We start from the raw sequence: 13,882 nt of genomic DNA, 5'->3' as shown, positions 1-13,882 counted from the left end.
AAACCAAAGAGGTGGCAGAGGGGAGTAAAATACAAAACAAATTCTGGTATCTAAGTCCATGTAACATGATTGAAAGATATATGAACTGGGAGAATGTGTTCTATTTCTCACCAATTAGATCAGTAAATGTGGGCAATTCTGGCATCTCTGCATCTCAATATTCTCAGCTGCAAAATGGGCATGTTCTCGGCCTTTTCCTGAAGGAAGAGCTTCCGTACAGTGGAAGCAAGAATGAACAGAGTGAGAATATCTGTGTTCTAATCCTAACAAATTAACCATGTACCTGCACAGCAAAAGAGCTGAGCACTTTGGGCCTCCATGTCCATTGTCCTGCTATAAAATGAGACAGATCAACTAAATAATCTCTAAGTATCCTTCCATCTCTGACAGTCCATCAAAAAACACACAAATGGCCCGAGCTGGTTTGGCTCAGTGGATAGAGTGTCAGCCTGTGGACTGAAGGATCCCAGGTTCTATTCTGGTCAAGGGCATATGCCCTGGTTGTGGGCTCGATCCCCAGTAGGGGGCAGGCAGGAGGCAGCCCATCAATTATACTCTCATCATTGATGTTTCTATCTCTCTCTCCCACTCCCTTCCTCTCTGAAATCAATAAAAATATATATTAAATAAAAAACACAAATGTCGCCGAAACCGGTTTGGCTCAGTGGATAGAGTGTCAGCCTGCAGACTGAAGGGTCCCAGGTTCGATTCCGGTCAAGGTCATGTACCTTGATTGTGGGCACATGCCCAGTAGGAGATGTGCAGGAGGCAGCTGATCGATGTTTCTCTCTCATCGATGTTTCTAACTCTCTATCTCTCTCCCTTCCTCTCTGTAAAAAATCAATTATATATATAATAATAATAATAAAATGAGAAAAAAAAAAACCACAAATGTCCTGCAAACCAGATATTTTTCCAGACTGTGGATGCTGTGCAGATGCCACTAGTACATACTAGTAAGTCCAACCATAGCCCTGCTTTTCAAGCTAAAACTATCCTTGCCCACGCATCCCCAAACATCCCTTCTGGCTTGTTGCTTTAGCCCTAGCAATCAGACAGACATCACTCCCAAATTATCTTTCTACCCAATTCAAGCTAGGCCTCAGGTGGGAAAAAATATCTCTAAATTTTCTATACACAAATAGAATTTTTTCTCAAGCAGAGCCTCGTTCTAAATCCCACTGTGAGGAGTACTCCCCTGGGAAAGCAGCTGTCCACACCCCAAATTAAAGCTACAGTGCTCCCAGTAACAAGTCCCATCGCCCGGCAAGCAAGCCAGCTGTCAGGGCTATAAACCCAGGGTCTGGGAGCAGAAATGCCATTTGCTCTGGCAATAATGATGTACTCACGCGATGTCAGGCAGCTGGCCCTCCGCTGGCTCTCACTCCCTCTCACACACCCGGAGTCCTATTGCAAGGAGGTGATCCCAAGGCCAGAGGGGAAAAGCACTGAGACATTCTCTTCTCTGCTTCCAGGACAAGGGGCAAAGGAATGGAGGGGAGGGATGGGGGGGAGTGGGGGAGGGGAGAGACTTGGTTTCTGGAAACAAGAATTCAAATCCTGCTTCTCCTAAACCCTGAGTCACCTCCTTCTCTTCCAATAGATCAGTGTGGTGGGTAAACATTTCCATATATGGGGAAGCAGGCTGGAGGATGTCAGAAAAATCGCCCTTCTGTCCTCTGGCACTTGAAGAACATGCCCCACTTAAGACAGAATTCCTTACTCGGAGTAAATGTTTAACCCCAAAAGAAGTGGAGTCTAAACTGTCCCACATGCTCCACCACCCAAACAAGGGAGGGACTAGTTTGAAAGTCTATAAGCTCACCTTAGGAATGGGGTCATGGGAGAATACAACTACATTTATGAAGTCACTCTATTAATTCAGAGTAAGGGGAGGTATCTGGTGGGATTCACCTGAAGAGGTCACCAAGAATCCATCTGCAGTTTTTTTAATGACAGGTGAGTCTAAAACAATCCCCACTCTTGGAGCCCAATCCCTGACTCTCTTGGGCAGAGAATTCTCCTGGGAACTTAGTTTTCCATGAGTTCTTCATAGGATAGATACCAGGTGGGAAGACCCAGAACAAAACCAGACTTTCAGGGTTTGGGGGATGGGGAGTTCGAAATAGGAGTGTGGAATGCCCCATTTAACTTGTAAGGTTAATTCCAATCTGAAGTTCCTGAGTAGTGTTCAATGACTAAATTGGACCAGTGAAGTCAGTCAGGAATGAATGTGGTCTAAAATAACTCCAGACTAATTTAGAGGAGGAGAAAGGAGAGAGAAAAGAGATGCCGAGGGAAATAATGGGATGAGTAAAGAGGGGTCTGCTCAGCAAAAGGAATCCATATCTCAGCTTCCTAGTGATTCTATTTCTTAGCGTGATTTTGTTCTGCTATTGGCTGTAAAGGCTTATATAGGTCTGATGAGCCATTTTTCAGAATTACCACCCACTTCCTAGCTTTTGGGCCTGCACCATGAGGCTACTTGTTCTTATCCCAAGAGAATCTTCTAGCAATAAACAGCACTGGTCAGGGAGCAAGAGGACCCAAGCCCTAACCCAGATCAGTCACTTCTTAAAACCTGGGACAAATCAGTTCTCCTCTTGTAGCTTATATGGTTTCACCTACAAACTGGGTAGCTATCCCAAGATTGTCCAACTATGCGTTCTGAAAGCAGCTTCTACTTGGTCTAGACAAATAGTCTTGAAACATTTATGTTGATTACTTGTTTTTGCAAGGATGCCTCAAGTGCCTAAAAATTTGCAGACATTTCTTATTTATCGCCATGTTGAATAAATGGACACAAGCATAATATTAAATGATAAGGAAAGGATCAGAGAACCTTCCACTACATGCCAAAACCAGAACTCAGCACAGAAGTCTCACCACTGCCATACTCCCAGGAGGTCCCAGAGGCAGGCCTGAAGAGGGTAAAGAGATGGCCTTCATTTGTTACTAGACCAGCCATCAGACCCAGTGGTTCTTATAGAAAGATTGTCATCCTGTGAGGATCTCAAAGTCCCTTCCAATATTGCCACAGGAATGTTTTAGCAGATGAAAGAAATATTCCATGAAAAATAGTTGCCCATGGATGGCCTGGGAATTCTAAAAACCAAGGACCAAGGAGAGAGCTACAGGGATAGATATGAAAACCAGAATGATAGAGTCTCTACCGTCCATTTTGCAAATAGCATTTAGAGATCAGTTTCCACATCCACAAAGGGGTCCTTCGTTCCTTAATGCATGTGTGCCTCTCTTCCTCTTATGTCTTAACCACTGACAACCAGCGGACCTTGGATCTCACAAGAAGAAGACCATTGGCCACTGAGCCGATGCCCTTCTCCCCCATTAATGAACCCTGTGATCTCTGGTGAGGTGGAGAACATCTCCTACACAACACCTCCTGCAGCTGCAAATTCTGTCTTTCCAATAAAAAGTTCTTCCTTATATAGAAACAAAATCTGGCTCCCTATGAAGCTACCCCAGGCCTCATCCCTCAGTTACTCTGGCTGTTTCCTGACCATATCACACTGCTAGCTTCTAATGCATCTGTTGCCAACTTGAAATCCATCCTTCTGGGGTTTTCCAGTAAGTGTTACTGTTCTACATATATACTGCTGGCCTTATGGATTCACAAGATGTACCCTACTAAATCCCAGTCATTGAGAAATGGGAGAAGTTAGGTCTTCCAGGCCAGTTCCTCATCTACCTCTACCTCATCACCATGCCACATTCCTGTCCTCCATGGACAAAGCTTGGGATCCCACTCCCACCTCCCCACTCCTGCTCTCCAGTCCTGCCAGATCTAAAACTGTCTCCAAGATGCAAGACTGTTCCAAGGAACATGGAGAGAGCGCTCTGTATAAAAAATAGAGTCTTCCCAACTCAAGTGCTCTCGTGGCCTGCAGGCAGGACAGTAGGGACAGTCTTGCCCATCGAGGGTCTGGGAGTTTGTTCGTGACCCCTGACAACCCCCGCATCATTCTAGAATATGCTGTCTTCACAAAAAGGGGTAAGATTTCTTTTCTGTCACAGTTCATGGCACTACTTGGATTTCAGGTAAAGTAGCGACAATGCCTCACATTAGAAGCACGCTTTATGGGTTAGTAACTGCTTTCCCAGATAGTCTCATCTAATCCCTCTAGCAGTTACCCCTGGAGGGAGTCTTCTACCTAATTTAGTTATAGGGAAACTGTCAAGCAGAGGTGTTAAGTATATTTCCAAGGTCACAGCAAGAGTAAGTACCCAAAAGAACACTAGTTTAGTAGTTAGACTGTTCAAGATTCCAGGTGCACTTCTGGTAGCTGTACAATCTCTAAATAAGAGTTTAAGCTTTCGCAAACCTTGGTTTCTACACCTGAAAATTGGAGATTAACACAGACCCTCTGTCTACCTCTCAGGGCAGTTATGAGTATCAAATGAGATAATGTGAGTGAAAGCCCTCTGGAGAAAGGGAAGGCAGTACAAAGTGTAAGGGATCATTGTGTGATTACTTGTAAATGACTGTGCATTCCATTACAAATTCAAAAAGCAGTGAGGTCATTCTCAAGACAAAGAAACATTAAGGCTCTGGAATTGCAGGGCAATAATCTGATGTTCTACAGGTTATGTCTATATACTACTCCCTCTTGCAGTTGAAGGTCAGCAGTAACTGTCAAGTTTCCAACTGCCAAGTCACACAAGTTCACAGGAATGCTCAAGACAAACGCTTCCTTTTCAGCTACAAGCAAATGCCAGGCCCAAAGGAGATAATAGAAATGGACGTTTGGGAGACCCCTGAGATTCTCAGTTCCGGAAACGTGACCTGCAGTGTTTTCCTTGGAGTTGTTAGAAACACAGGCTCCAGTTTCTCTGCAAGACGCCCGTGGGGAAATAAGCATGCAGTAAGGAGCTACTGGCCAGAGAGCACTGAGGGAGCTCCCAAGCACAAATTCAGGGGAACAGGATATTTCAAGTTGCAGATACAAAAGATAAATTTGAACCCATTATAAACCTCCCCAGCCCAGCTGGTGTTGCGAAGTGGTTTAGGATCGACCTATGAACTGGAGAGTCGAGGTTCAATTCCCAGGCCAGGACACATCCCAGGTTTTGGGCTAGACCCCCAGGAGAGGGCAGCTGATCAATGATTCTCTCTCATCATTAATGTTTCTATCTCTCTCTCCCTTGCCCCTCTGAAATCAATAAAAATACTAAATAAATAAATAAGCAAATTAATTAATTAATTAATTAATAAAAACCTCCCAGCCACTCCTTAAGATTTGAGACAAAATTTTAAGGCAGGGAAGAGGCCCATTTACATACCAGAGGTCCTGCTGCAGGTCACCTGGGAGCCAGAGGGCACCCGAGAAGATCTGAGAGTGCAGCAACTGGTCTGGCTTCCTTCAGTCCTCTCCCAACACGCTAGTCATCAGGATTCTCTTCAATTTCTGCAAAGATCCAAGTCATCAATGTCATTATGGAGGGGCTGGATTTTCCCCAGAAAGCCATTCCCAAGGCAGTTGAACACACAGCTCAATGATGATTGTTTTCTGCTTTGCATTTTGTCATCTGTTTTCTGTGCTCAACACTGGAGAGAAGCACTGACTAAATTAATTTGTGACACAGATGTGTGAGCACTAGTGGCAGAGGTGGACAGTCGGGTGCAAACAGAGATAACTCAGAAAGGTCAACTGAAGCCCATACCATAATTGTTGCGGGCAAAGGTGTTACAGTCCGTTGTTTTGTTTTGTTTTTAACACTAATAGAGTGTATCTCTAAAAGTAGAGTGGTTTTATTTGAGACGCAAAATTCCAATTACACCATTGATGGGTTTAAAAAATAGTATCTTTGGCTCCTCACTGCCAAATACTAATAATAACAATAACCACTAAAATCGAATGAGTGTTTATTCTGGGCTGAGCATTGTACTAAGCAGGTTGCATACATTATGCCATTTAATCCCATCAACAACCCAGTGAGCTGATCAGTCTCATTTACACATTACAGATGAGAAAGGAAGACTTAAAGGAAAAGTAAACTGGCCAATTCCAGAGAGAGTACGTGGAAAGGCCAGAATTAACTAACTCACAGGGCAAGCAACTCCTAACCTTTCCCATTGTCCAGCCTCTCTCTCTATTCCATTTATTGGAGATGATATCATCCTCGTGTAACTATCACACATGATGATCATATATAACAAACAAAACCATGTTCAAAAAAACATTTGACAAAAGTCCTTATTTGTTTCTGTCTCCTCACCAGACCCGTGACATCAGAAACCCTGCCTGTGTTCCCGGCACTGTGTACACAGTGAACACTCAATAATCACAGGTATTCAGTTAGACAATGTGTTTGAAGGTTGGGCCAGGAAACTAATCTCTGTGAGGTTCCCAAGGTCCAAAAGGGAGACATAGCCAAGCTGAAAGATACAGGTCAAGTATCGTGCACATGGGGTAACCTGAAGCTTCTGACAGAAGCTTCTCAGAAGCTGCCTGACCCTTGAGCCTGCAGCCAGGTGCTCCCGAGGCCTCAGAGTGAGGTGCACAAAAAGCACATCTCCTTGAAAAAGGGGAAAAGTTCTGGGACCCCTGGCAACTATGACTTTTACCAAGCCACTTTCATTGTAGTAAAAAGACGAACTAGGCTAGAACAATGAGTTTCAAACTTTCCTTTCCCTAACAACAGAGCCTTTTTTTTTTTTTTCAATGATATGTTTTGCAAATGCTCAGCTTGTAAATAACAGTCTCAGCCTGGGCTCCAGAAGTCCCCTTCCCTGCTATTCTCTCATCATTTGTCATCCCCCACACCCATCACCCAGCCCAACCCCAAAGCCACTCCTGGAGTCTCCCAGGCTTGAGGAGCAGAGCTTGAAAACCTCCAGCCTTCTGAGGTCTTCATAGCACATTCTGGCTCTGATTCCTATAACCTCCAAGGTCTGAGACATTCCTCTGTAATAAGCAGCTCTGCATTTTTATCAGTGAAATGGGCAATATGTAGTGTAACAGGGAAGAAAGAATTCTCAAACTAGAAATCTTGGATTATAGTCTATTGAGGACCTGTGTTCTCGCAAGCGAGTTATTTAAATCTCGCTAAACCTCAGTTGTTCTTGTCTATAAAATGGGAAATAATAATGCTATCGACCAAATGAGGTTTTTATGAGAATTAACTTATTGAATATGTATATACACAAGCTGCTTAGCAGAATATCACCGTAAATACTGTGTTATAATCGCCCCATCTATAAATGTATCTAAGTCCACAGATGGAAAAGTATGTAGCACTGTGCCCATGGCAAAGGAGATGCTCAATAAGTGACAGAGGCCCATCTCGTTCCTTCCGTGCTCTCATGGACATTTTCAACTTGAACAAACCTAGACAGCTATAAAGAGCCAGAAGGACGAACACCTTTTGTGTCCCAAATTACCTAGAGCTCATCTTTAAAATCTTACAGCTTGTCTCTAGGACCTTTGAAACTCATGGCCATCTGGGCTTCCAAGAATGTCAGCCAACACAGTCAAGGGGGTATAGAGGTACAGAAAGTGAGTTTGAGAAAACCACTGATCCAGATAATTGGCACTGGAGAGAGTATTAGATGTGACATCCTCCCAGCTTCCACATCGACCAGCCAAGCAGCCTGAGAAATTCCACCTGTTCTCTGAGTCTTGATTTCTCTATTTGTGAAATAGGGGTAAGAACCCTATCTTCCATCTCCCCATGATGATGAGCAAAACCAAGGAGTTGATGGGTTTGAAAACTTCCCAGCTCTATACTTATATAAAATATTATCATTTTTATTATAACCTTAAGTAAAAAGTTGTACCATTACAAAAAAAACAAACAAAAAACACTTAGGATGTGCCAAAAACTTGGGAATCACCCTATTTTGAGGCCTTTGCTCCAACTGCAAGATTCCTTGTTTCTTGCCTGACTTTTACCTCAGGCTCCCTGCACATCCTGAAGGTGCTGCAAGGTTGACCCCATTTCATCACAGCTTTCCCAGCTGACTTCTCACCAGTGTTCTGAACTGCACAAAAAATAATGTGCAGCTGTGTTCCAGCCAGCACTCAGGGGCTCCAGGAGGGGCCTCAACCCATCTTTCCCAGCGAACTCTCCCGTCATATTGCTACATGAGTCCCTGGCTTCAGGCAAGAGTATATCCCCAACTCCTCACAACTCCAAGGTTTGACCATGTTTTCCCTCAGGGCTGTACCTCCAAATCTGAGCACAAAATCTCCTCACTGTGCAGTGGGGAAGTGGACTCTTCAGAAGGGTTCTGTGATTGGGGTGAACTCAGCAGTGTCTTCAGTGCTCCAATCCTTTTCTAAAGATGATCCCAATGATTACTGGTCCATAAAAGTGAACATCAGGAATAAAAGGAAATATTTCTGTATTTCTTTGTAGTCAACAAAGCTTTCATTGTCCCACCTTTTGGAATGCTTACTGCCACATCTGACCAAGACAGCCATTCTACAGATGAGAAACCTGAGGGTTCATAGCAGAGTAAGAAGCTGAGCCAGTAGCCCAGTCCACATGACACACTTCATCAGCAGCAGAGTGCCCTGAAAACCTGCCGTAAGAGGTGCCCTGGGCAAGTCACTGTCCTTCTCTGAGACATACAATGAGGACTCTGGGGCGATCCCACAAATGTACACACCTCTTTCTCTCTCCTGAAAGATTTCAGAAATGAAACCTTAGAGAGGAACTAACAAGGAAATGCTTGCATTTGTGTTTGGTCAGTTCCAACCCAAGCTTTCCTTCCCAACCTCCAAAGCCCATCCCATCAGAAGGACGAGGCACTGACCCCAATGCCAAAAAGCCACCAAGACTCTACAGGCTGACACAGGGGACGCTGCCGTGTGATAGCATCACTATGCAGAACAGCAAGCTGCTCCCTCAGAATAACTGCAGTCACGGTCACAACGCATGAACCTTGTCAGCAAATTGCTGGTTTGATTGTCAATTTTTAATAAGCTTATGAGGCAAGGGCATTAATGCGGACGGGACAGTATGCACCTGACATGCCTTGTGGCCTGTGGGCTCCACGAGGGAGGACAATAAAAGAAACCCTCTTTTCTTCAAGATCCTTGAGACAGTAGCTTCTCTCTTTACAGTGAAGGCAACTAGGACTGCTGCCTGACCACAGCACTTTCATTTGGATGTGGAGACAGTATCTGCATAGCAGGCTGCCAAGCCCTCTCCTGGAATTCTCCTTAAGTCTAAGTGTTGACTGCTAGGTTATCCCAGGACCACAGGATTCCCACCTGGCAAAACTCAGGTACCAACTAGTCCACTTGCTGTAAACAACTTGCTTGGGGCATTCATTCATTCATTCATTCAGAAAGCACCAGCGAGAAGATAAGGCTGGGTTTCTGCTTCCAAGGACCCTGCACCAATATCTTAAAGTGGCTTCCCAGTGGCAACACAGTAAGTCCAAGTGCTTAATCTAATATCTCAAGTTTCTGAATAACACAGAGTCTGTTCCACTATAAACTCCTTCCCACTGCCACTCAGCATACATCCTCTGCGTATTCAGACTGAACTCTTAACTCCCATGTTCTCATACTTGACCTACTTCCCCTCCCCATCCTGAGATCCCAGATAGATATCCTATACATCCTTCCAGGCCATTGGCAGTTCTCAAGAGGAACAAAATTGCTCTTTGAAGAAAGACAGTTATTTCTGCATTGTCTCATGTGTTACAGGATGTCTAGCATCTCTGGCCCTGAGCACTGCATGGCAATGGTGGTCTGGCCTCCAGCATTGAGACAAAAACAAAAAACACACTCCACCACATTTGTAAATACCTGTTAAAGAGATGTTACTGCCTCCAATGGTGAATTACCTGACCACTGTCACTCAGCATGAAACCTCCCTTGCTTCTCAGTCCAGTCAGAATAATCTCCCTTCTCTGAATTTGCTTAGCCTGCTGTCTAGGACACCAATCATGACCTTCATTGTACTATTCTTACGAAGAACTTGATTTATTCCCTTCTCCAGTGAGGGCTCCCAGTGGAAGAACCCATGACTGACCTTTGCCCAAAGTGCCAAATCTAGACCCGAGTCAGGCTTACAGTAAGCATTTAAGAAACATTTGTGACCAAATTATATAAACAGAGCAACTGTCCAAGGCATAACTCCCTATAGAAGATTAAACTGAACTAAAAAACTACAAGTCAACCACTGTTGTCAAGACTTAAAAAATAAAGAGGGTGGGGGGGGGGGGCGATGGGGAACGAGAGAGTAGGAGATATCTATAATACTATCAACAATAAAAAATACATTTTTTAAAAACATCAAAAACAGAATTTGGATAAATGGCCTGCCTTTTCAGGATACTGAGTATATTAATGTTATGTATTTTATGTAAATAAAAAAATATTAAGTAGACTATCATACCTAACTAGTGGCCCAGTGCACGGACTTGTGCACATTCACAAGAAATTAGAAGAAATATTTTAATATCGCTATTCGCCCTTTCTCTGTAATAGAAGTGTCAACCAAATTCACGATCGAAACACACATATGCGATTGGCGCCAGCGAGAGTTTTATATGTATCATGCATGCACGAGTCAATGTTTATTTTTTAATTGCCAGCGCACATCATATGTACTGGCCGGTCAGTCGGACGGATAGGCAAACATACGGTCAGTCACTTAGCCTTTTATATATATTTAGATAGATGATATATAGATAGATAGATAGATAGATAGATAGATAGATAGATAATATTAAAGTACTATAATTAATGGTGCATATTAAGTATTTTGGAGTAATTTTGGACACATTCTCTCAATTGGCTCAATGAGAGCTCCTTCCCCCCTCTAAAGTGCCCTACTGCATGGCAGAAGTAGACTGCTGAAAACTACATTTCCCATGCTCCCTCGAAACTAGTAAATCAGATTCCAGCAATTAGATGTACTCAAGTGAGACTTAGAAGGTGAATGTGGAGCTAATTCACCCTGCTGCTATTCCTAGTGGCAACCAACTTTGTGGAACCCTAAGAGTCAAAATGCCGCTCTACTGGACAATACAGTGTTCCGCCACCAACTCTGAGGATGCTGAGAAACAGTTTGAGAGGCCTCCACAGTGGCTTCCTAATGTCTTTATCCCTGATTGTGGCTTCAGAACAAATTCTTCAACTCAGTAGTTCCAGATGTAGCCTCCTGGCTCCCAGGGCTCCATCCCTCCCAACAATGTTGTTGGTATTTTTTCCCCCTGATTTAATGCATTTCCACTTAAATTGTGTGAGACGTCTTTCCTGCACTTAATCCTGATAGATGGAAGAGAGAAAATAAAAGACAATAGATCAATTAACTGATCATCCATTCCTCCACTGATTGATCTCCTCAAGTAAAAACCTACATCCATCTATACCTAGGACCCTCCCATGCCTCTGTGAAGGGAAAGTATTTCACTTTACAATAATGGGCCACACAAACCTAAGCGACCATAAGGGACCAGTGGTACGTGTCGTAAGCTAATCAGAACTACACAAACTAGCTTGTGGTCAACATAAATTCAAAAGCATGTCACAGAAAACCTGGGTATAGCGCAAATACTAGCTCTTTCCTGAGAATTTCTTGCTTGACCTCTTTCTTTTCCAGATTTGCCCCTGAACACTTCAGTACCTCAAAAGCATGCCAGCTGCACACCTAGCACATCTGCTCTGCGCAGCCTCCAGAAATGCCTGCTCCTGTCCTTATTTCCTTGTTTGTAAAACAGTGTTAGCAATTGTACCTTCTTCATAGGTTTGTTTAAAAGATTAGATGAATCATCATGAATAAAGCAGCCACAGCAGTGACTGGCACAGAGTGAGTGCTTGCTAAGTGTCACCTAGTGTATAAACCAAGGAGCAATCTTAGGGCACAGGCATATGCACTATTTTACAAATGAGGAAACTGAGACTCGGAGAATTTATATAACTTGCCCAAGGTCAGCTGCCTCGTAAGCAAGGGGTGGAGATAGGATCCAAATCCAGCTCCATTGCCTGCCTTCCACAAAACCCGAAGCTCTTTGCTCTTCAGCATCCTGCCTGCTGATATGCACACCTAATGGAAAAATATATTAAACTGGAGGAGAAAAACAGCCCAGACAGAATGGGGCTGTACCTTGGGAGCTCTCTGGGCATCACAGGATGATAAGGCCAATGTCATAAGCCCTGCCCTTCAGCACAGTCAGCTCCTGTGGGTAAAATTAGCTCAGCTCTGCTCCAGTCCCGCCTGGAGCCCCAGGCAAAACTCACTCTGGGCACAGCATAACCTCATCTGACCTCAGTCCCAGGAAGGGTCCCTCATGAACCTCATTAGGGCCTGAGATGACTCATTTTGCTCCTTTCTGTCTCTGGCTGCTGAGGTCACCTCTCTGCTATCCAGAAAGGCAGCTCCAAAGGAGAAGTAAAGATGAAAATACAAGCAACATTCTGAATTCCTTTCCTCCAGGACCATTCATCGGGAAGGATGGGGAGCCTGCTGCCATGCCAGCTGTGGACGGGGGAAGCAGGCTTCCCTGCATTAGATAACCCAGCTCAAGACCACAGACAGGCACCAGCACAATGCACTCCTGAGCTTTCCCTCCTTATTTTACTCTGGGGATGATGGTACTCTGTGTCCTGTAGAGCTAGCACACTGGTGATGACCACCAGGCTCTTTCTCACATCCTTAGAACCAGATTTGAAGGGGAGCTCAAATACCATTTTTCCTGGAGCTACCTACCATCCCTACCTAGCTAGAATTTCCACCCCAAATTCCAAAATGCCTTATCTCTACCCCTTATTATTTGTCATTTATTTGCTCAACAACTATCTCTTGCACACCTATTTTGGACTTGAGGATACAGAAATGGAAGGGATGACTGTTGCCCTCAGGAAATGGAACCAACTTCAATAAATAGCTGAAAATGAGAGGAGGGGTTTTAGGGGCCAGAGGTGTATTCTAAGCAGAGGTAATGTCAGAGAAAAAAATATTGAAAGGCACCTGGGAGCTATGCTGATAAGATTGGGAAAGGAGCAATGTTTCAATAAGGGAAGACTATGTCATGGAAGCTACAGAGAATGGATTTTACTATGGGTGAGGAAATTCTTGACCTATGAACCAGGAGGCCACGGTTCAATTCCCGGTCAGGACAGATGCCCGGGTTGCAGACTCCATCCCTAGTAGGGGGCATGCAGGAGGCAGCCAAATCAATGATTCTCTGTCATCATTGATGTTTCTATTCTTCTCTCCCTTTCCCTCCCTCTCTGAAATCAATAAGAACATATTTTCAAAATTTTTTAATAAATTAAAATCTTCCCGACTCCACACAATGGTAATGATTATTTAGTTTCATTCCACTTTTTGAGCAGGATACACAGAAACATTTTGGGGATTAGGAAGGTGTGAAGCTGAAATAAGAATTCCTAGGGGCACAATTGCCAAGTGGAGAGAAAAAATTAAGATGATCAATTCGTTTCTTTTGCTGATCAGAGTCACTACAAATATATCTGATTTTTAAAAACCTCTTTCAAAACTGCAGCTAACATACCAGAGATAAATGAGCTCATATCACCATTCAGCACCCCAATTTTGGCAGGGAAGAAACAAAGAGTATGTGGGTGCCCAGAGATTGGTGGCCAGCATCCTTGCCCACGGGGATACGATACATGAGGGTACAGCAGAGCTTTAAACCCTGTTGGTCAGAAACCAAATCTTTGGTTGTTTCTTTTTATGTGAGCCTAATTAAAACCAAATTAAAAAGTACCCACCTACTGACCCAACCAGATAAAACTATGGATACACAGGCTGCAGGCTACAACACCGGGAAGAAATTTAAAAATAGATAAACTCAGCTGCAAATTTTCTTTACTCCAAACTCTGTGGAGGCTGTTTGTTTGTTTTTCAGAGATGAAGGGAGAGAGAGAGATAGAAA

The 13,882-nt window shown here is 43.8% G+C and overlaps 1 protein-coding gene across 4 annotated transcripts in view; it reads right to left on the bottom strand.

Moving 5' to 3' along the window:
- LPP (LIM domain containing preferred translocation partner in lipoma) overlaps nucleotides 1–13,882 on the bottom strand; it is a 654,879-nt gene that overhangs the window by 595,437 nt on the left and 45,560 nt on the right. For 3 of the 4 annotated variants that reach the window (XM_081087023.1, XM_081087021.1, XM_081087025.1), the window contains exon 2: nucleotides 5,302–5,426. The gene's annotated coding sequence lies outside the window, so the exon portion shown is untranslated. Of the gene's footprint in view, nucleotides 1–1,349; nucleotides 1,467–5,301; nucleotides 5,427–13,882 lie in introns of those variants that run through there. The other variant, XM_081087022.1, reaches the window with a different exon arrangement.

Source organism: Myotis nattereri, assembly GCF_964212035.1.
Source record: "Myotis nattereri genome assembly, chromosome: 3".
NCBI classification, from domain to species: Eukaryota; Metazoa; Chordata; class Mammalia; order Chiroptera; family Vespertilionidae; genus Myotis; species Myotis nattereri.
This window is presented reverse-complemented; position numbering and strand designations above follow the sequence as displayed.